This window comes from Streptopelia decaocto (genome assembly GCF_964273445.1).
Source record: "Streptopelia decaocto genome assembly, chromosome: 8".
NCBI classification, from domain to species: Eukaryota; Metazoa; Chordata; class Aves; order Columbiformes; family Columbidae; genus Streptopelia; species Streptopelia decaocto.
This window is the reverse complement of record NC_138662.1, coordinates 16405180-16430083: the sequence shown is the minus strand read 5'-3', so window position 1 is coordinate 16430083 and position 24904 is coordinate 16405180. Positions and strand designations below refer to the sequence as shown.

Below are 24904 nucleotides of genomic sequence, written 5' to 3'. Positions count from 1 at the left end.
CCCTCCCGTCCCATTCTTTAGGATTAATAATACCAAGACAGGGGAAGGAATACCCTAAATTGATTTTCTAAACTCTAGTACACAGGTTGCTCAATATTACATGCAAATGGTTCATAATATATTGATATACTCCTTCTAAAGCTCCCTAGTCTCAAAGGAGCTGAGACCAAAAAGTTCCTTAAAAACAATTACTGATGCCAAGTCTTTCCTGTCGTTAGTATTCAAATTAAAACATTGTAGAGGAGAAAGGCTTTTACTGATTACCATTTAACTGAATGATCTTTATCCAAAAAAGCTCTCAATTGGCTCATCACCTATTCCACTGCAGAGCTCCGCGCATTCCGACCAGCCCTCCCCAAAGGACGCGCTCCCCAGCCGGTTCATCCCATACCCACACCCCTCAGCACTCCAGCCAGGACACCAGCCCATCACATCTCTGCTCTGCCGGCCAGACCAAACTCCTGCAATTCCGTGCAAACTTCCAGTTCTTCCCGTTTGCTTCCTTTGCTGCATGTTTATCACTAATTAGAATGAAGCAACTCAAATCAGAATTTTTCAGTCATGGGCAGCTGCTCGATTGTGCTCAGATAAACAGCAAACCTCCCATGCTAAAAAAGTTACTTATTTTAAAACCGTAGATTCTTATTCTATAACCTTGTGGGGTCAGAATCAATTGATGACTATTGTACAACATTCCCTGAAATTATGTATTTTATAAGACAACACCTGAGACACGAATAGCTTGGTGCTGCCTAATGCAAGAAGCCATAATCAAGAACACGAATAGTCAATTTATTTTAAATTTGCCATTACTTAAACAGTAAACACAGCTCTCTCTTGTATATAATAACTTGCAAGTGCAACTGCTTATATTGGACAGTAATTTCAGCAAGCAATTCAATATAATTTGCCTGTCTTTTAATGAAATTTAGCTGCTGGAAATAAGGAGGTACAAGTTGATTCAAGGTTGCCACAAAGCACAAGCCCCTGCTCTTCTGACTGTGGACTGGAGTTCAAAATCAGCTGCTCAGAGATCAATGGTTTCCACTGAGGTAGCTAAATTAGCGTCCAAGTGGGGGGAATTGACTCCTTAGCAGTAATTCCTTCCCAGACTTGAGATTCTCTAAAAGAATCAGAATGTACCCACATGACAAAGAATTTCTGTTATTATAAACTCCTCTTTGGGAAAACAAAACAAACCAAACAAAACCTACTACCCCACTTTTAGAAATAAGTGAAAGGGAGACAAAGAAGATATATACCATTTGTTCAAAATTGTATCAACATCAAATACCAAATAAAAGACTAGCAGGAGGTTCTTGCCATACTTACTAAATATTCTGATCAAATTTTATTTTTTAAACAAATCAATTTTTTTCTGCTTAAGGATCATATATTAAAAATATTATCGGTATTTTGTAACTTGGACTACAAATTTAGCCCTGAAGTGGATTTCTTCAACTTCCCTTGTTTTTCTGAGAGAGATTTAAGAATATAGTCATCATGAACTAAATTTTGTAAACCTACTACTTAACAGAGAGAACAGATGCTCAGCATGACAGAAAAGGCTTTATTAAAATGTGGTAAATGCTTTTGCTTCTAATGTAGTTTTAGGGTTATGATTTTGCTCAGCCCCATAACAGAATTAGATAACCTACTGCATCATCCAATCCCTTTTCAGGAATTTAATAGTCCTACCAATGTGAGGAGGCTTCAGCACCACAAAAGATCTTGGCCAATGCACACACAGTGAAATGCAAAAGTCACATTAATACAAAGAAATTACCAGCTGAGCATGGGCAGTGAGGGCACAAATATCAACAATATCAGCAAACGGGAACGTTAAAAAAAGAATATTAACCTGTCTGTATTTCAAAAATTCTGTATACTTTTCAGATTAAAAAAAAGACAAACCATCACACACAAAAGACACCAAACAAACCCCACCACAGCAATAAAATTCTCTATTGGCATTTTCAGAGGACTTTATGGATGTTAGATTTCAACCTATAGGGTAAGCTTAGGAAAATTAAGAGCAAGTTAAAAGATTAAACAGAATTCTAGAACATGTACGTTTAGTGGTTACTTTCATCCACGTTATAATGTCAAATCCATTCTTCGAAACAGAAGTTAAATCTCACAGATTTACTGAGCAGCCCAAGTAGAAATATCAGACTATTTCAATATTAGAATACTTCAGTTAATAAATGTTTAATATTAACAATCACTGGTGTGTCCATTTTTGACTTTATTTCAACGACTAATTACTTAAGGATGGCCTAACACAGGACAGTATTCACAGAATCCCAGAATGTCAGGGGTTGGAAGGGCCCTGGAAAGCTCATCCAGTGCAATCCCCCCATGGAGCAGGAACACCCAGATGAGGTTACACAGGAAGGTGTCCAGGCGGGTTGGAATGTCTGCAGAGAAGGAGACTCCACAACCTCCCTGGGCAGCCTGGGCCAGGCTCTGCCACCCTCACTGAGAAGAAGTTTCTTCTCAAATTTAAGTGGAACTTCCTGTGTTCCAGTTTGAACCCATTACCCCTTGTCCTACCACTGGTTGTCACCGAGAAGAGCCTGGCTCCATCCTCCTGACACTCACCCTTTAGATATCTGTGAACATTAATGAGGTCACCCCTCCCTCAGTCTCCTCCAAGCTAAAGAGCCCCAGCTCCCTCAGCCTTTCCTCATAAGGGAGATGCTCCACTCCCTTCATCATTTTCGTTGCCCTAGTATTGGTGAAACTCAAAAAGCTCTTACTGTCCAAGTGGTCATTTCCAGGCCAAATCCTCAAAATATAAATTAAGCAAAAATGCCTTTGACTTCTACTGAAAGAAAACCAAGTTTTATTTGAATAATTAGCACAGGACCAACAACAGGGACCCTGAAAAGACTCGGTCCCCAGAAAAAGCAGTTTCTAAGCTTTCCAGAGGACAGAATAGCCAGAGTAGGCATCTTTCAACATTAAGCTTCATATTCCCTAGGAAACCAAGTGCTAAACAACCTTACAATGTTAATGAAATGCTAAGATAGAATACCAAGTAGTCAGATGTATCTAATATTAATCTTTCTTCTAGGTCAACTGTGGTCCTGTTATTGTAAGACAGTACTTCCCAATTCCTTTTTCTTAAATACAAACACTAGTGTCTTTTTTGCCAAGTAAAAAAATCAATACTGGACAAGCACCTCAGGCCTAAGCAGTTAATACTTATGTTGTTGCAACCTTGGGCTAAAAATAGACAAACATCCTATCTCGCCCCAAACTCTGTTCATGAAGTAGGACTATGTAGACAGCTTGTCATTCATTCATGGAAGTGACCAGAGAGTGCAGATGAAAATTTGCCCTCCACTACAATCTGTGTGGAAATTGGGAAAATGATGCAACATAAGGAGATATGCAAATCTGGGGGGAAAAAAAAAAAAAAAAAAAATCAAACCACCACACACACACACCAACCAGCAAAGTCTAACTTGTTTTGGGAAAGCTGTAATTTACCAACACAAATACAAAACCTCTGCATGTGGGAAAAATGTTTATGGTGTGACTGTTTATAGGTACTAGATAATTGAATGTGTGCGTCTGTGGGGAGTGAATGTCCAAAACTGAACTTCTACTCTTAAGCAGAAGTCTGGTACTTGCAACTAGTATGAACTGGTTGGAAATCTTGTTAAGTCCTGGACTAGAAGTGGCGTGTCCTGAATCCTCTGATTAAGAGAGTCTCGTGAGACAGAAACACCAACTAGAAGGCTGAAGATATGTTGTGCATTTGCACACAGACTGTTTCAACAGAGAAAACCAGACAGCTTGAAGTTCTGGGAACCAGAAGAAGCTAAAAAGAAGGGTTCAAAAAAATAAGCAGTGGTTGACCAGTAACTGGAGGCAGTGGCACAACGCAAACTGACACAACTTTCTGTCCAACCTTCCCAGAGCAGCAGTGATGTCCCAGCCGGGAAGGGAAGACTTCGGGAACACAATGCTAGCAGGGAACAAGTGTGATAAGGAAGGAGGGTAAAAGCTCTAGTCTTGTTTGTTCTTAAAAACACCACTATCCAGATCCACTACAAGCTGATTAATCTGTTTTGCTCATGACAGGAACTCTTCCTTCGAGAGAAACCCTTCACTGCAAAATGCTAATAGTACCAGTATTTTTAAAATAAATACAGGTGCACCGGGAAAAAAAGCCAGCGTAAATAAGGCAAAATATCATGTGATACAATCAAATCTTGCCTGAAGGCAACAAAAGAAACTTATGACTCTTGGCAAACCTATTAGGATTCCCCCCTACAAGGGTTCCTTCTTTGAATGGTCAGGGTAATATACTATTATTTTTACAGAAGTATTTGCAGCCATATATATACACTTATACATACATATGTCTATTTGGATCAAGTGGAAGATACACAATGGACAACTGAAGGCAAGATGCTAGTTCGGCTAAGAGAAAGATACGAAGACACATGTGTAACATTTAAAAAAATCTGGACTAAACTAGTAAACTGCAGACAGACCATTGTCTTGGTTAATGCATGTACTCTATGAGTCTAGGGCCACAGCTGATAAAAAGAAATGGCTGTGTCTGTTTCCAAAGAAGCAGACATGAAGCCTAATAAGCCTAACCATAAGACTGAATTGGATAAACTTTCTGTTGACCAGCCAGTACCCTTTATCTGATTCCCCTTAATGTCTGACTTTTCGAATCTTAGCAAAAAGATTTATGGGTTCATGTGGCTTAACAGAAGGTGCACATATTTCAACAGCAATCTTCATTCTGCTTATTAGAGTTGAAAAAGCAGGGTAGAAAAACAAAGCAATTTCAGTCAAGTTAACTAAATTCTGAGTCAAGTGAAGTACAACTTCACCACAATTGCATGTTAGACTTGGTAAGAATCGAGAGCAAAGCAGGGGCAGAGTCTTCAGCATCGTCTTTACCTTCCCCTCAAATATATACTTCTCACGCAAAGAAACTGAAATTTCCAGGCTACTGCAACTCTTCTCGAAGATGACAAACAAGGAGAAAAACAATCAGTAAATTATCAAGGAGCAAGACAACAGACAAAGATTTAAAATATCTGATTTTGTTGCTTGCTAACTCAATTGAAAGGGAGTTAACACCAGAGGCAAACCAATGACTGATGCTAGGGAAAGGATTATTAAAACTATGGGTCCTTATCCATGCTACTGCATAATTCTTCTTGATAAAAGATATAAGGCATTATAGACTAGGACAGTACATATATAATGCCTTTAAGCAAAACATAAATGCAAGCATGAAACTAATAGCATGCAGCCATTTAAGGCACAACATTTCAGATATTTGATTATATTTTATATCTCCAACCAAACACATAACTTAGTACAAAACAAATGAAAGGAGAAGCCTTAGATGAGGAAAGAAGCTATGGCATTTTAGATCAGTTAAAGCACAGGGATTAGCAGCCAAGGAAAGCTGGAATTATGCCTTGAGTGGTAGCTGATGTACACTGACTTGTCATCTACAATTTTCAAAAGATCATAGAATACCAGGTTGGAAGGCACTACAAGGATCATCTGGTGCAATCTTTCTGGGCAATAGCACAGTCTAGACAAGATGGCCCAGCACCCTGTCCAGCTGAATCTTAACAGCATCTGATGTTGGGGAATCCACCAGTTCTTATTTTCACTCCCAAGTTATACTGAGAACTGCAGAGAGCAATACCTCAGACCTGTTAAGCAATCATGGTTTTTACTAAAATTCCTGTATCCCTAGGAGGAGCCGTAACACAAGAATCAAATGATTCCTCTTTAAAGCCAGGGTATGTGGAGACTGAAAGTTAACAGGCTGCAACTGTTCAATCCAGAGACAACAGGAGTGAGAGAAATTCAAGTAAATCCAGACATACACCAGTTAACTTCAGGCATCTAGCATTAAGTTACCAAAGAAGAGACAGACATGGAAGCAGCTAAATAATTTAGGTGTTCAGCTTCTCCCAAGCAAACTGTGATTTGGGCTAGTAGCTTCTTGTCAACACAACATAGTTTTAAAATAGTAAGATATTGAATTACTTAAAGGTAAAAGATGAAAAGGACGCTTCCTTGTTGCTCTCTCTCTTACTGGAGTTTACTAAAGATGATGATGAACAGGGAATGCCAGAAAGTTTAATAAAATCAGGACAACAATGGGAATTTTGAAGGTACAGTGAAAGCAATGTCTGCTCAAAAGCAAACAATAATGTATTCAAAGAGATGATATAGCAGTTATTTTTCAAGAGACAGTCAACATATCTGAACTTCAGCCTATATTAGCAACATTTTTTTCCTTGCCCACAAAGGAGACCTAATCAGTGGTACTTTTCCCTAACAAGATAACATCCAGCAATAATGATTATATTGATCATCTGATTCCAGCTACCTTTGCAGAACAAAGCCTTGGCCACGAATGAATAATTCTCACCTCTCTATCATGGTTTATTATGCACTAAGACAATGATTGAACTCAGGAAGGGAGCTTTCTGCTGCTTGCCTTTGAGGTGTATTTAACAACCACCTCCCTTCTTTCCCCGGTACACACAGTGACTGGATAATTAAGCCTTATGCTGTGTTTGCCAACTGCTTGGGTTTTCAGAGCCCATTTCTATTTTGCTCCTCCCACAAAAGCAGGTACAAAACCCAGCCTTCATGAGTAAACTGCTGAATTCCTGTGCTGTCAGAAACACTGTGCCTTTATGACAGCAAAATTCTTCTTAAAAGAGATGCAGAAGAACTGAGCTTTGACAAATGGCCGGTATTTCAGACCTAATCTGTTTCATAATTAGCAAGTGGATAAAACAATGTTTCTTGTACATGTTAAAAAACAACTTCCCATGGCATGTCTTCCACTTTCTTTTTTCTATTCACCCATAACAAAAAAAACCCCACACATTCAAAAACCCAGAACACCTTGACCACTCTGTGGCTCAGTGCAGGATCCTGAAGAAGGGACATATCTGGGCCAAAATCCAGACAGTTTGGCATGAGCCTCCTGGCATGTCCCACTATGAGAAATTCTCCTCCAAAGGATTATAACCAATATCAACAAATAAATACAGCAGCAACATAGGGAAATATGCAAATGACGTTTGTAATTAACACTTGTTCTGAAAATACTAATATCATTCCATTTGGTAGATTCATTAATAGCAAATTAAACATTTTATTTCTTTACCATAGTTCAGGCTACGTACATTATGCAGCTTAATACCATTGATAAAACTACTACACTGTTATACAGAAATGCAGAATGTAATTAGTATTCCACTTTGCATATGCAATTGCCGCTTTACTGTAATAAAGAATTAAATGATAAACAAGATTCAGGATATGACCATTTGCCCTCTTTCCAATCATTATATTTTGTAATGAAATGCTATTGCTCAATTCAGCTTCTAAATATCTTAACAGAGAATAATGAACTTCAGATGTTCTGGCAAGAAGGCCAGGGAATACGGCATTGATCCCATGACAAGAATGAACTGGTAAAGTCTAGGACATTAAAAAAAGTTCATTGTGTGATGAGGATAACATTGTGCTTATGCTATATTAAGTTTGTTCATTTTCCTTTCTTGGCACATGCCTTTTACTTCCAACGCATCATAGTTGATTATTTGGATTTTACTTAATTATTCCATGGAGACATTAAGTACAGCAAAACAAGTCCTAACTGTACTGCAAAACAACTAATTCCTGAGTTCCTGGTTTTCTGTTCTTTAATTGATTCTAATAAAATTTGCCTGCATGCACTGAACACAAGTACAAATACCATGAAACACTCAGCCTTGCAGGAGCTTGGTAGTTGGCCACAATTCCATTTTCACAACAAAAAAGGATCAGCACAAATTAGGAGGGACAATTCTAGAGATGTCCATGGCCCTATGTACCTGGTATTTGGGAATGCCTTGTTTGAAAAACAAGTTACAATACAGAGACTATCAGTATGAACTAGAAAACAGAAAAGGTTATTCAAAGGATACCCTACACAAAATAGCATCACATGCATTCTGCTCTTTTTTTATCACTACATCAATACACTTACTTGGATTCCATTTCTACCACTTGAGGAATCACTGAAGTATTATGTCAAACACCCATCCTGCTACAACCAATGACCTAAGTTTGTAGTGTCTCTCTATATTTTTTTTTCCTGTGTTATGTTAATGTTTGGCATAATACTTCACAGAAGTGTGCTACTGCTGGGTGCATTCACCTTACCGAGAGACACACTTTAAAGGTTTCTATATTTTATGCTTCTATTTCACTCTCCTCTACAAGCATATTATCTAAACAATGTATATGGGGGAAAAACCAAGTCATTGAAGAAAGTACTTGAATGGCTCAAAGACCTCAAATGCACACAGAATGTTTGCTATCTTACCTCAAATCTCAGTCCTCAGCTGTCACAGTCTTGATCTATATCAGCATCTAGAAAAGCAATGAACAAGCATTTCAATATTTTCTTCATGGTATCTAACCATATTTATTCAGATGTTACTGTTAAATTGGAACTAATAGTTGCTGTGGATAAGTGCCATCCACCCATTCTCTTCACTTCATGGGTAAAGCATTTCTCTAAACACATCCACGAAATGAAAGGACAACTCGCATTTGCAGAATATACTGCTTGGCATTAAAAGCAAAAGCTTTTATCACTGCATAAGAAGGAAACAGAATGGCAGAGAGACGCAAGTGAGGGAGTAACCACCAACAGCAGCCTTCAGCTACATTTCTAATTCCTTTATTTACTCCTTAAATTAAAATCGTGCATGATTAATTAATCCAAGATTTTCCAAATTGAATAATTTCACATCAAGATTAGTTTCTCAAAAAATCTTTAACCTATCACCAAAAATTCAAGAGCACTCCAAAAAATGGAGCAGTCACTGCGGTGGGGTGAGCGATCACCCCTGGCTCTTGTGGCAGCAGCATTTTTTCAATTAGGCGCTCACTCAGGCTCCCAAAGCCCAGTCGTTCCCCAAGTCTTACATGCAGGGTCTGGATCTGAGATTGCTCCCTCCCAAAAAATCAAAGTTTTTTTCCAAACTGAAGTTAGCCAGTAACACATTTAGAAAAGCGACACCACCATGCTGTAAGTTTTCCCCATCTTCAAAACATTTGACAATATTAAGCTGGCAGCATTATTCCCTTTTTTTTACTGAACAAGGCAAAATAAGGGATAAATAACATGGCAGAAGTCTTAACAGTGACAAAGCTGAAGACAAAATTTACATACGACACCCTGTCCCTTATCCTGCTTTCAAGACTACACAGCTTCACATTTATCCTATTATTTACGTGAACATACAAAGCCTACTAGCATTAGGGTATCTTTGAGCCAAAGGAGAGTTAAAATATATTCCAAATACTGTGACAGCAGTCTGCAAAACCTTCACTGAATAGATTCTAGTACATGCCAGTAGGAACGTCTCAAGCTGGCCTCTAAAATTAATTCCTTGTTCTTTTCAGACAAACTCACATGGAACCAGAACTAGAATTAATACACATGAAAAGAAGAATTTCAATGTCCCATTCTATACTGCATCTGACATCAAAACTATGCTGGATATAAAGCTTAAGTATTGACCAGCTCCTAGCGTAGAAGTTTCTAACATCTAAATCCTAACTGCTTTTAAAACATTTTGGAAAACAGCTGTAACTTCCAAGGGAAGTAGAATAGCAACTATTTTTCCTAGCACTTTTGCTTTACATCAAGACAGATTAATCTCTAGAGTAATTCTACTCATTAGAATGGTTTTATATAAATTATGGGTTTGGCTGATTACATTTCACCTGAGCTCCACTACCACCACACTAGTGCTTGTTGACTTGTTAATTAAAAATGCAGTTCCATCAAACTAGTCTGAAAATGAAAAACCTCCTCAGAAATGATAGTCACTATAGCTGCTAATTTTTGCAAGCCTCAAGCCAGTTTAGTACACAGGAGAGTAAAATATAAAAGATAATTTTTCTTTATGCAAGAGCAATGAACAATGAGTAATAAAACATACCAATTATGCACATTGATGCCCAGCAGTCTGAATTTCAAGAGAAAGAAAAAATTTAAAAAATTAAATAATAATTTAAAAATTATAGACATATATATTACTATTCATCTGGAAACAAGACAAATATAGCCAGCTTGGGTTTTCCCCAATTTCTTAATAGTATAGATTCTTTGTCGAAGTATAATTTTCAGAATTGAAAGCTAAGATCAGAGAAGCCAATGAACAGCTCACACTTGGCACTACCAAGCCAAACACTACTGCCGTGCAAGAGCTGATGCTTCTGGGAACGCCAAGAAACCACAGCTGGCCCTTTGCCTCCTTGGCTTGAATCAGATGTACTCGCACACCAAGAGCTGAATATTTGAAGAAGAGCTGGTTCCACAGACATGGGGCTTATCTCCAACTTGCTAATGTTGGAAACATTGTGTATTTTGGACAAAGCTAGCTCCCTCTGCCTTTCTTTTTTTTCTTTAAAGAGGTAAGGAACAATGATGAAAGGAACAGGAAAATTGCAAGTGTCAAAAGTGTTTTGAAATGTTTCTTAAGACACATGAGCTAGTACATATCAGCTACCAATGAAGAAAATCTTTCCACAGGAACACAGATTAAGCATTCAATACTTAACAAGCTTTTATCTTGGTGTACCTGAAGGGGAAGTAAAAATTAAATTGAACATTTCTTCCTGCCATTTTTTTCCTATTTCAGTATTCACTCATTCCTTCTCACTTATCCATATCAAAAAGCATTCATCTAGAGTTAGGTTTGGTGGCCATACTTTAATTCCACTGCATTATTTATTACCTGACGGAGTAGGAAGCAGCCTGGAAGCAACCAGAGAGCACAGACTGATAAAACCAAGTTCACAGAGGACTAATAGGCAGGAAAGTTCTATGTTGCCATTGAGAATGCAAAGAACCAAAAGAACTGGAAAGCATAAAGGTGTCTTAGAACTTGGAAAGATCATTTAAAAAATATTAGAAACATCTTCAATTTCTAATTAAAGGACCAGAACTAGAGCTGCTAGGCAAAGATCAAAGATGACTACTGAGGATGCTCGGAAGACAAGAAAGATAGACCATCGACAGGAGCCAGGTGTCCTCCCTAAACAGCATCTCAAATTACTGCTGTCAGACAGAATGCTGTCCTCCATCTGCCACTGCTCTCATAAAGGAGGATATTTCATCATCTAAGCCAACTGAATTGAAACAGAAATATTGAATATAACAGCAAAGTAAGGACTAACAAAAGCAAAGGGCATAGAGACGGAAACCACTGCATGGGAAGTGAGCAGAATTCTGCGTGAATACGATACAGAATCACTCTTATGAATCTCAGGACAATGGCTAATGGTAGGAAACATGGACAGATCTACATGTGTCCAGCTTAAAATACTGAAATCACAGTTTTTGTAGAACACATTCTAGGATTAGGGTTAGTACTAGATAAATTAATGAAAGAAGTCAAAGAATAAAAACAATTATTGTCCTGTATTGTATCCAAGCAGCTGCCATACCCACAGTAACAAGTATTACATGATTTGCAAGAGCTACAAAGGAAAGGCATATCAGCTTTCTGAGCCCTAAAATGGTAACCACCCTATCCATAAGGCATTTGATGAATTTGTCCATTTTAGCTCTTCTTAACAGAAGAGACTCAGCAAAGGTCTAACTCTTGTTTTCTTCCTTCCCCAACGTCCTGAAATTACTATAATACAGTGGTTTAGAATACTGCTATAACCATGCATTTTCTAAATAATGAAATATGAAAAAAAGAAAAGGGCTAGCATTCCTTTATGGTATTTTCTTAATGAATTCAAGAGGGAAAAAAAGGATATCAAGAGTTTATGAACTGTTTAAACATAAAACCAAAGAATTATAGATAAAGTTCCAAACCATTAATCTATTATATACTGTGGATTGGACAACCCCAGTGAGATATAATTTCCAGAAATGAATCAAGCAAAGCCATCAGCAAATAGTTAACACTCTGAACCTCTGAAACACTCTTTGATTCAATTCAAGCTGCAAACCTCTATGTTTAGAAGCTAATTTACACTGGAATCTGAAATTTAATCATCTCTTCTCATGCATTTGAAAAAGGATGACTTGACTTCACAGTCTAAATTAACTTTGAAATTTTGCTACACGTAGTAATATAATATCTAGTCATATATGCTGATCTTACCTTGAAATAAAGTAATTGCTTGATTCCTTCTCTTAATATTATTCTGATGCTTGTAGAATTTCCCTAGGCAGCACTATGAGATGCTCTGGACTTTGCCCAAATAGGGTAGGATGTATATAAAACCAAATAAAGATCATCAGTGCTGGGGAAGGAAATATTTTTAGATAGGAAGAAAGAACAGATGGAAGGGAAATATTTTTTGTTTGTTCCTAAGTTCACTGATTGCAAAATAAATCAACCAAAGGCCATTGAAATTAATAAGAAAAAAAAAAAGTTGTATTTGCAAAGTGAATATCATGTTGAGTTTTCCTGAATTTTTTTTTTTGTTTTTACTTTCAAGTCAATAAAACTTCTACTTGTGCCATTATTTGTATCACGCTTTCTGCACGTACACTACCAAAGTGATTAGCTATGGATTTCCAAAAGTGCCCTGAAGAATCCCGTGGAAGGGCAAATTCTGAGAAGTCTAGAGATGTTCAGGCAGTAAATAAAGGGGAAAGTGTATTATTTTCTCTTCTTCAAGAAACAAATTCTGCAATCAGTAACGAGGAAGCAAAAAAAACATAATCAATATGAAGAGAGATGTCCTATGCTTCAGACTGTATGAAGGCAGATGTGTTTTCTAATAAGAGTCCTCTAGCTCAGGAAGAAAAATGTCAAGTATTAGCACGATCTAGTGAGTTTATTCTTGTTCAACATTTGAAGAGAACAGCAAGTTGTTTGATAATTCTAAACCAAAGTCCCAACCTTCACAGAATCACAGTGCAGTCAGACCCTCTCTTAATAAAGTAAAACAGTGTGATATCAGAGTAAGTTATTATTAACTTAACATACTAAACATTTAATCTGGTTTATTATCACCATACCTACCAATCCACAGGAGTCCATACCAGTGATCTTTCCACATTATCTGAGCATAGCCATTTTTAAGGAGAGTAAGAAATCATCCAAGAGAGAACTCTATAAAGGGATTTTTAAAAAAGAAATTGCTGTAAAGGGAAAGGAATTGATAATTATTTTTTTTTTTGTGAATCTAAAGTGAGAAACTCTCCATACAGTAGAATCACACAAAAGGGAAAAACAGCTTTCCATATTTTTTTGGCAAACTGGAATAACTAAGTAGCAGTATTTCCATAAAGCATACTGGTCCATAGATTGAAGCTAAGCTTTGCTATTTCTACAGGATATTGATTTCTTCTGTTAAAGAGTAAGCAAATGCAACTCTCTACTTATTCACAGTATATTCATATTAATATTATCCCCTTCTCTCCTATTCTTCCCAAATTAGTAATTAAAATGTTGAGGTCTGACACTGTATTCTTGACTATACATTTCACAAACCACAGCTATGCATTCATATTATATTTCTGTGTAACTTTAACCAATTTTAAACAAAGTAACATTTGCACTTTTCACCTTGCACAAAAAGTGTATTTATTTATAGTTCTATACTACTTCTTATTCTTTATAACCTATAGTAGGCATAACATGCATTTAGTTACAATGGAATATAATGCAGCTAAGTGCACCCAGTACTTTGTTATGTACTTCTGTACCCAACAATCAAAACAGAAATATTATCTATAGATAATGAAAAGTACCTAATACTGCAATCTTTACAACACAGATTAATCATTGTCTGCTACACAAAGATGTTAATCCACTCCACAGTAAAGCACTGGGGAGTATTATATACATCTTTTTCTTTTCATTGTCAAAATAACATGTCATTGCTTACCTATAAAATCACTGTTCTTCTGCCTCTTGTATTTAGTAAACTTGCAGTCATCTCTTAATTGTTAATATGGCTTGAAAAGAGCATACTGGGATTTTTCACAAGCAACTAAGGTCAATTAATACTCAATACATTACCTTCCATTTGATAGCTTAGCTATAGCAGATATTTAACTCATAATCACTTAGTAAATTTCTGGCTTACTAAGCTAAGCTTAATATTTCAAACATCCTTTTCCTGTTGGACTTTCATTTTTAAAGTTATACGAAAAACTTAAATGTAACCACTTATACTTTGAGATATATTTATCTAACATACATAAGCTTTTATTTAAAAACTAGTTTCTCTTTTTTTGGCCTTGAATATAGGCCAACTGCAAGATATCAACTTCCCTACTTGGAGAAGAGTCCATGGCTCTGCAGATGGCCTCAGTACAGATTCACCTGAGCTCCAACAGAAACAGCAAGGTTCAACCCACGACAGGAGAAATGCTCCAAGGTGATGACCAACCGTTGTGCTGAAACTCTGCTCCTCACTCAGAACATCATGTTACGTCAGCGTTATTCAGCTAACATGGAAATTAGGGCTATGAAGTTGGTGAAGGGTTTGGAGGGGAAGCCATATGAGGAGCAGCTAAAGTCACTTGGTTTGTTCAGCCTGAAAAAGAGGAGACTAGAGAAGAGACCTCATTGTGGTCTACAGCTTCCTCACAAGGGAAGGAGGATGGGCAGGTGCCAAACTCCTCTCTTTAGTGACCAATGACAGAACCCAAGGGAATGGCAGGAAGATGTGCCAGGGGAGGGTCAGGTTGGACATTAGAAAAAGGTTCTTCACCCAGAGGGTGCTGGACACTGGAACAGGCTCCCCAGGGAGGAGTCACGGCCCCAAGCCTGACAGTGTTCAAGAAGAGACTGCACAAGGCCCTCAGACACACGGTGTGAATTGTGGGTTGTCCTGTGCAGGGACAGGAGTTGCAACCGATGATCCTTGTGGATCCCTTCCAACTCTGGACATTCTATGATTCTCTGATTGCAACATGGTCACTCATGAGCCACAGCCACCAGCAGTTACCCAGGCTCATAAATAACTGAACAAGTCAGGTTAACCTTTCCCAGCAGCATGTAGGAAGAATCCACAGGACTTGGTTCCAGCCAACAATCAGTGCATTTCAGATCACCCTGCACCTCTCTTAGAGACAGCAAAGTTGTGTTCAATTATCTTCAATATGCCTATAAACACTAGAACCTATATCCATTCATGCCATTAACAAACTGACCTCTGTGGCTTTGTTGTTACGGTTAATAATATAGTAATGATAGTAAATTATAAGTTTCCATGCATGCAGCTCCTTTTAGTGATTAACTAAGTAATGTCTAATTTCATTTGAGAACAAATACATTTCTGCCTTCAGGAAATAATTCAAATAAGCAGATATATGTATATCTGGTTTACAATTTACAAAACCAAAAAGCTTTCAGGGTAATTTTCCAGAAAAAAATGTGCAAACAGAAAACTAAAAAAAGTTTGAAGGAAAAAGGACTGTAAACTTAGAAAGAATCTAAATTGTCAGAAACATTTATGACAGCATGAGTTCTCAAAACAAATGCTATGGATAACAGATGTAGAAAATTAAAATATATGAGAACTATTTTGACTTGGTATGCTTTCTAATTTGCATTTGGCAAGTGACAGAAAGTGAAAGGCCAATCTGAAAGAGTTTTTTTCCCAAAATGGATTCCTGTCCCACAATCTTTCGTGTATGCAGAAATTAAGCTTTATGGATGTAACAACAAAAATTAATCATGACCCTTGACATTAGAATTTGAAATGACCTTCATGCAAATACACGGGTTCCTTGATTCTTCTGTAACACAACAGCAAGCAGGTATTAGAATGGGGGAAAAAAAGCAAAAGAAGATGCATGGAAATTACACAATGTGGTTTCATTGTGATATTGAGAGGAGTACGAACTGAATACAACATAACACTGACAGAGGAGTCTAGCCAACCTTCTCCCCTCAAACTACCCATTCACTTAGGTTGTTCTCAATGCAAAACAAGATTTAAATTAAAAAAATAAAAATCAGATTGTCATACGGAAAAACAAAGAGATCAAACAAAAAGGAGAGTCAACTCTGTTTTTCAAATTTTTTTCACGTTTTTACATATTTGGTTCACTTTCCCACACATGCAATCTTCTTAAATATTTCTGTTCAAAATGACTTTTCCTACCAGTTTGGTCCTTTTCCATTGATCAGACAGAGATTTCTTTTACCTCTTTTATTCCTAATAGAAAACTAGAGCAATGCTCTGTTGTGTAACTAATCATTCGCATTCCTTCCATCATCAGTGAACATTAGAGTAACTCTGGAAACAGTTCTATTAAACACATGTTCCTTCTGCCACAGCAAATTCAAATATCACTTGACAAGATGCAACCAAGGAAACCCAATTTCAAGTTCCCTGATATGAAGCAAGCAGCAGAGACAGTGGAATGTTTCTTTTGCCTCATATCAAGAGGGAGGAGAAAAAAAAGTAGTGGAGGCACTGGACATCTACTATTAAAACCAACTGATACTGAAATATTTAAATATCACCAAAAAACCCCAACAATAACAAAACACAGAAATTGGAACAGAAATCCATTCTCAGACCTTGAGGACCAGATTTCTGCTCACCCCAAAAGAAAACAGAAGAGGCTGGACCACAGGTGTTTGCCTGGATCCCAAGCAGCTTTATTGCACTTGGTGATAGCACCAGTTACCTTCCCTATAATCCAAATTGAAGACTAAACTGCTGCTCGGCCAGAGCTGATAACCACATCCTTAAGGTTTCAAACATACTCCAAATCTCCTAACTACATGTAATGCAGAATGGTATGGCCTGATAACATTAAACATTTTTGAGACAAGACTGAAATATTATCAAGTTATTTGCATTAGACCCATCTGACAGGTTTTCTTCTGCAAAGCCAGCATAATCTACAAGAATGATTAAGAGATGCTGCAGCAGAAATTAAAGATGAAAATAATTCACTAGAGATATGAACAAGTAAATATTCCATTTCCACAAAAAACCTTTGAACTTAAGAATCAGACAACTACATGTCTCATGGTTAAAGCTCTACACATACTGAGAATTAGCCCCAAACTAGCTACTATATCTAAAATATAAAATAGGATACAGATTAAAAGAACAAGTGACCCTTAAACTTTAGTTTAACTACGTATTTCACAAGACAAATTAGACAAGCAAAACCATTTGCTTTGCAGAATTCACACAAGAAATGCTATTTGCAAAAGGCTAAAAATGTTCTCCAGTATTGCATGGTATTTAGATTATATATTATATCAAGAGGAAAAAAATAAAACATCTTCAAAATCAGACCCACGTGTCATGAAAAGAAAGTTTCTGAAGAACAATGAGAGGCTCCCAATTGAACTTCATCAAAAAACCAATCCAATTGCTCTAGTACCAGAATTTAAATGAGAAAATAAACGCAAGATATAAAGGTCCTGAGATGACCATTTGTAAATTAGAAAGATAACTTTTTGTGGGTTATTTGCCGAATATTTGTGTACAACAAGGACCAGAACATCACTCATCATCTAATGTAGGGTCTGTAAAGGATTGTTAAAATTTCTAGTTATGTTCTATGATTCCTTTTGAACAGAAAGATAAATGTGTTGAAGAAATTTAGAACTGGATAAAACAAAGTCAATATTGAAGATTCTGGAAGCTGCAAAACTGTAGGAAGAAGAAAATTCCAAGCAGGGATATTTTCAACTTCAAAGGAAACAAAAGTAGGGCAGGAGAGGCGGGGAGGTAGAACAGGGGGGACTCAAAGCATGAAACTGTTCTCAGCAAAATGTTCATAGTCAAAGTTCGTTGTCATGTTTTTGGACTATATTCAGAAAGCCTCTCACCTTAGAAACATATTTCTTTGGACTGGGAAAGGTACAAGAACAACCCCTTAAGAAGCTGTGGGTCAGCTCCATTCCACATTCCCATCTCATTCTATCATTTGCCTGATATGCAAACAAAACAGATATTGAATAGGTGAATATCACAAGAGACTTTCCCTCTGCCAGTGGAGATCTCTTCAGGCAAACTGACCGAGTTTCATTCATTCATTGCTATTGAAACTGATGTAGAAAATGGGACAGTTCACTGTCTAGAGCCCACCAAATGCTCGCAGGGACAGTTTATTTTCTTATTTGAAAATTCAAGGCAAAAATGTAAGCTGCTTTCTGCAGCAGAGTATCCTAAAAACCTCCTGAAAAAGCACAGAAATTCCAGCGCAATAGAACCTTAGAGGCAAATCTCAGTTTGCATGGACTTCTTGATTTATACATCCTGAGGACCACCGCAGAGTATCCTTTGAGCAAGACTAGACTGCAGACATCTCATCCCCACATGGATGTGGTCCTCCCTTTGTTATCCAACAGCTCTTCATCTACAGCTCACCTGCCTGAATTTGGCTACACCTTATGTTTGATACACTTGCTTAATACACTGCTGTTGCTCCTCTGAGACATAGAAGTCCGACAGAACGCTTTACAGAGTCTTGAGCACTTCATTTCAGAAGCTTACAGGGAGCACAGAGCACTACACTTCATTTACTGGATGACCAGATTGAGCAGTGAACCCGCCACCGAAAAGCTGACATGTATGGCAAGATGTCATAACCCTGCATGCCTCAGCAATGCCATAGAACACCACTGCCCCTTTCTGACGAGGAAAAATAAATTTCCTGCTTTATTAGTGTACTGCTGTTGTAATAAGGTGCAACTCCAGCCATGAAAATTACAGTAGGGATAACGTTCATCTACCTTTACAGAAAGGGCCCCCATTCTCCTTGTAACATGTGTAACTCTCATAAAACATAAGCACACTAACACAGAGCATTAAACGTGTTGAAGTGGAACATCTTTTATGAAGGGGAGTCCAGCTGTGTGTTTGGTGGGCAGTAAGTCACGCCATCCTGCACACACACCGCAGCATCGAGCTGTCTCCCTGGCACACAGAAGTGACTGCAGCCCTTCTTTACCTTGTGACATTGGGGCCATCACCACACCAGTCTGAGAAAAACTGGAAAGGAGCTCAGTACGTACCCTCACACGCCCCTTTAGCTTTTTTTCTCTTCAGCACTAACACCGCCATCAAACCCTCTCCTTGACACCTGAATTCACAGGTTTTCCAAGGTGTGTCCACTGAATCATGTCAGAATTTAGTCACTGAATGCCAGTTGCATGACTTCGTGTTAATCCCTTTGTTCCTTTAGCCCAAGGCTAGTATTTCTTTTGATCAATACAAATCTTTTCTGTCATCTTATTTTTGCTGTCACTCTGAAGTATTATGTTGCTGAGCCAAGATCTTCATTTATCCCTGGTATTGCAGTCATGTCCCTCCTGACAGTCACCCTGTGAATATATCATTATCAGTCTCCCTGACCCTCCCAGGTTTGTACATAAATTTACCTCTCAGGAATTGACTTCCATAAAGTTGTAAGTCCTACCCCATTAAATGCCACCAGCTGCAACAGAGGCTTCACTTGAAAAAGGCACTGCTGAGACACATTTGGTATATGCCATGGTGAAGAGAACCATTCAGCAACATCCAAGTGGGGACGCAAGGAGTTCAAATCATGGATACTGGAAACTTCAGCTAATTTTTCACATCTGTTCGAAGTAGTATTTAAGTTAATAGTAGGTGCAGCACCATTTCCCACTTTATACCAAAACACCTCTTTATACTTAAATAAAAATACCAATGAAATAGTTACAGAAAAAAAAATAAAGTCCTTAATTTTATATACTTAGCATACAGTAAATGAGACAGGTTTTTATATGTGTAATGGTTAGACCTTATAAATCTCTGCATGCAAGACACAAAGCAGAATAATTTCCATTTAGAAGAGCTGAAGATTCAAGTCTCTTTTTGTCTGCACTGCTACCCAATATCAAAATCCAACATTTTTCATATCAGCTAAACAAAACCCAGTCCAGAACTGAGAGCAGGATAATGGACGGAACTTTCAGAAATAATTTTATCACTGGGACAGATTGACAGTAACAAATTGCAGTAATGCCACGTATGAGTATTATCACTCACTCTTCATAGTGCAACACATTTTTCACTAATTCAGAAAACCCTGAAAAGTTGGTGTCTTTCTGTGCTTTTCCTTCTCCATCCTTCTCATGTACACTCCAGAAGATGATGAAAAATAGCTCTTATTAGCCATACCGTTATCCAGCCAGAAGAAACAGATAATGAGAATGTTTAAATACTAGAAATAATCAAAACTTTTTCACCTGATCTCATTCTTATTTACTTCATGGTAATACTATTCTTGTATTTTGTTCTCTGGGTAATAAGTCCATGTACATAAACAAACACATACATAGGTTTATGCCTGTATTTACACCCCTCTAAGAAAAACAGAAATGTGTATTTCCTTGCCACCTACCCAAAAGCTGATAAATTCTCTAACACCAGACAACATCCTACTCTCTGTCATACCACACTATGAATAAGAGCAAAACAAGGTAACCTCTCCACAGACACTACCTCCTGGGTTTGGTAATTAAACCCAATACTACCATTGCAAACTTTTCCTGAGCAATTACCAATCTCACATTAGACACCTTAGCTCTTGATCTTGGCTCAGCCACAAATACCACCACATTTGCTGGCATGAGCAGCTAATTTTCAGTAGCCATCCTACAGCTATCCCTTTGATTACCTAATTATCTCTAATTTTTGAGCAGACAACTGTATTACCATAGCAAATAATAAGGGTAATCAAACGCATAAGCAAACCAGACAAGGATACTGATATATATTGTTGGTCAGTTCCCTTGCACGTGTGATTTTCACAGCTACAACCATTCAAGCCTTCTATATAAAGCAAGATCTTAGGCATGTCCTCACACCATCTGCAAGGATTCCGGGTAGTTGTATTGGGGTGGGGAGGGTTATTTGTGGAGGATTGTTTGGTTGGTTTGTTGGGGTTTTTTTATGGGTTTTTTCTTTTGTTTTGTTTTGGGTTTTTTGTTTGTCTTTTTGTTGCTGTTAAAAAAATATTCAACATAAAACTGTTCGATTTTACCAACCTTTCCAGTTCTCATCAAAATGCCAAATTCTTTTTTCACCAAGTATGTTCTGCACATTTACTTCTATTAAATAAAACCCTTTTGATCCTTATGCCAAGACAACACCACTTACTCATAGTAACTAAATGCTAGATCAATATTTCAGAAGTAAAAAAAAAAAACCAACACCCTATACCCAGTAGCAATGTAAAGCTTACTAACAGTAGGAAATCTCCACAAGCAAAGTTAGGATATAATTAACAACTTCTGACTAAAACAGCAGGTAAGTAGATAGTTTCAATATTAAGAATATCTATCAGGAAGTGTTACTGTTTCCAGCACCCTTTTCTGTGATGTGGTTTTATCATCTTCTCAAAAAAATTTACATTACCCTGTAAAAAATGGTGGGGAGGTGGGTGTGGGGTTTTTTTCTGCATGTTTAACAGCAAATGATAAAACAACACTTCTGTGCCACCTTGTTCTCATTCATCTGGAAAGAAAAAAAATCTCTTTAGTCTATAGAGAGCAGACAGGCCTGTCCTCCCACAAAGACCATTAATATTTATTTATCCTGATACAACTGAAAAAATGTGATAATTATAGACACAGGCCAATTTGGAGCTCATTATCTCCACACTTTTTTGTTTCTGTTACTGCATTTTTCCATGAGTGTATGTAACCAAGGAAAACATTCTTCCTTTACTATAACTCATTGTATTTTGTCATATTATATGAAGCCTGCAACACAGAAATAATCTTCACTTATTGTATAATAATATAGAAATTCACTGTCTGGAATACTTCATTGCCTAAATGGATTTTTAAAGGCAGATCTTGCTTTTCCTTAGTCCAAAAACCACATCATCACTAAAATACATTTTCAGAATTTCAGATCATTTCTTGTCTTATTGATGACTATGCAAGTAGGCAACAATCTTTAATGTTAGATCTTTGTACCATTTTTCACAGAATCCCAGAATGTCAGGGACTGGAAGGGACCTGGAAAGCTCATCCAGTGCAATCCCCCCATGGAGCAGGAACACCCAGATGAGGTTACACAGGAAGGTGTCCAGGCGGGTTGGAATGTCTGCAGAGAAGGAGACTCCACAACCTCCCTGGGCAGCCTGGGCCTGGCTCTGCCACCCTCACCGGGAAGAAGTTTCTTCTCAAATTTAAGTGGAACCTCTTGTGTTCCAGTTTGAACCCATTACCCCTTGTCCTATCATTGTTTGCCACCGAGAAGAGCCTGGCTCCATCCTCGGGACACTCACCCTTTAGATATCTGTAAACATCAATGAGGTCACCCCTCAGTCTCCTCTTGTCCAGCTCCAGAGCCCCAGCTCCCTCAGCCTTTCCTCACACAGGAGATGCTCCACTCCCTTCAGCATCTTTGTTGCTCTGCACTGGACTCTCTCCAGCAGTTCCCTGTCCTGCTGGAACTGAGGGGCACAGAACTGGACACAATATTCCAGGTGTGGTCTCACCAGGGCAGAGTAGAGGGGCAGGAGAACTTCTCAGACCTACTGACAACCCCCCTTCTAATACACCCCAGGATGCCATTGGCCTTCCTGGCCACAAGGGCACAGTGCTGGAAAAACTAAAATTTGAAAAGGGAAATCAGGAACAAAAATAGCATTTATTTTCTTCAATATAATGTATTAGCAATAAACAATTGCAGTAATTCAGCAGAATTATTATGGACCCTCCCAATAATAACCTGCCAGAGTGAGAAAATAATAAGTAACAGACTGCCCATCACATCAGGTAAGTGTTCCCTCCGCAGGACAATGTGCATTGCAGCAGATGTAGAGCAAGCGTCACTTTCTGGAGCATGAATGGATAAAAACAAATGTATAATCCTTAATACATAACCCCAGTTTTGCATAGTCTCTTATGCAAAGGGAAGTGTTTCACCTTTACTGTAAGAAACAGCAGAAGTCCGCTTTGGCATATTTGTTCTAGTAGCTCTTGTGATGACATGAAATTCTGGCAAATAATAAATATTGAATGTTTTTTGAAATTAAGAATCTTTAGAAATTGCCATTTGAGAGCTAGATCATACTACTGTTTATAATTCAAGGAGCATAATCAGTGAAAACTTTGTGTTTAACATCTAAAAGTGAGCAAACACACCAACAGAAAATAATAATTGGTTTAACCAGAACCTATTTTAACTATAACTGTAACAGAGACAGTTATTGTGTTAATAATTCAATGTTGGTTGAAAACCATTCTCTCATGACTGATTTATACAGACTGAAGTAGGCATATGTTATGCTACAGGTGGATGTGAGGTCATAAGAAACCACTTTACAGTCTTCCCAGAAGTACAGTGTCAAAAAGGTCACCTGTGGTAAAGGATCTTTTGGATTAGTCTTTCAAATCAATGCATGAATTAAAGACAATTTACATATAAATGGGCTAATACTCTGGCTTTGAAATTAGATGAATTTTTAAGAGATTTAAGAAACAGCAGAAAAGGTCAGTTAGGCATTAAGTATACATAATGCAATTTTTAAAAACTACTTGTCTTCGAAATACATGTTTCTGGTTTATTAATATTTTGTATTCATAGCCTGTTCTGCTCAGAAAGGTACTGCCAGCTATTTGCGAGCAATGCAGAAAAATGACCCATATCGGATTTGAGGTGAGCATGGTCTAAGACTGAGTGAAATATTCTTAATATTAACATAGTTTGAAAGCATTTTTGTTTACATAAGACAATACTAAGAAGCTTTAGTCAAAGTCAGTGAAGATTATTTTATACTGCAAAACAAACAATCTTACGGAGCCTTGTCATATTACTTTGTATTTTCTCCTTCATGCAAATCAAGGTTCCAGTATGTTTGATTTCTCTCTCTTTAGACCCTTATGACAAGAATGACTTGTTCATCCCTACACAGCAGACCCTGCACTGGATTTTATTGTTCCTGGCAGCCCAAGTGCGTGCCAGAGGCAAAAAAAAAAAGATCTAAGAATGAACCTTGAGCTTTGTGCATGTGCATGCGTGTGTATGTGCAAATAAGCTTTTGGAGTCAGGATTTTTCTTCCTCATCTTCAGAAAGAATCCTTAAATCCACTATGTTATTTTATGTGGGCATTCTTTCCTTAGACCTTTTTTAATGTTGTTTCTTTCCATTAAAAAGTCCTTATTAATTCCTACATTCTGCTGCTTTTGCATCACAGTACACCTTGGTGATATGCAGAATTAGGAAATGACAGTGATATGGGATCCAGTATTACATTAAAAAAACCCACACTATTCGCATAGGTCTTTTGCATAGGTCTGTGTAATTAATAGTATGTTCATCTTCCTGTTCATGGATGGCACAGAGCTCAAATATAAAGACAGTAAAAAAATGGACACTGAAATAAAATACCTTCTTCAAGGCCAAGCTTAGACAGACAGTGCTTGCTCAAACCATCCAAGTAAGATCCAGCATCCTATAAATACAAACAACGTGGGTCAGTGCTGAAGCGTTTTACTAACGGTACTTCTGCATTCTTAGTATCCATGCCATGACTTCGTGTTTTGACAACACTGAGATGGATCATATGTAGTGGATTTACGTTCTTCACAACTGGACTTGAGATTTAAAAAAAAAAGGAAAGGAATATTACCAAGATCAAATACTTAAAAAAATAAAACAAAAAAGCAGCAGTGACAGTAAGCAAACAGCACTGATGCACAGGGCTGGCTATTGATGGGACATGACAAACAGCCAAAGTACTTCTCTATAACCAAAAAAAAAAAAATAGTATTTTAAAAGAGAATGATTGCTTGCTAAAAAGCACCAATGAATTATAACTTACGTTGCACCACAAGAATAATCCATCTGATAATATCCTACAGGATTTAATAAAGACAAAACCAG

At 37.6% G+C, this 24904-nt stretch overlaps 1 protein-coding gene across 3 annotated transcripts in view; it reads right to left on the bottom strand.

The window, feature by feature from the left end:
• Positions 1 to 24904, bottom strand: part of FHIT (fragile histidine triad diadenosine triphosphatase) — a 542931-nt gene that overhangs the window by 426735 nt on the left and 91292 nt on the right. For 2 of the 3 annotated variants that reach the window (XM_082059676.1, XM_082059674.1), the window contains exon 2: positions 8390 to 8436. The gene's annotated coding sequence lies outside the window, so the exon portion shown is untranslated. Of the gene's footprint in view, positions 1 to 8389; positions 8437 to 13070; positions 13151 to 24904 lie in introns of those variants that run through there. The other variant, XM_082059675.1, reaches the window with a different exon arrangement.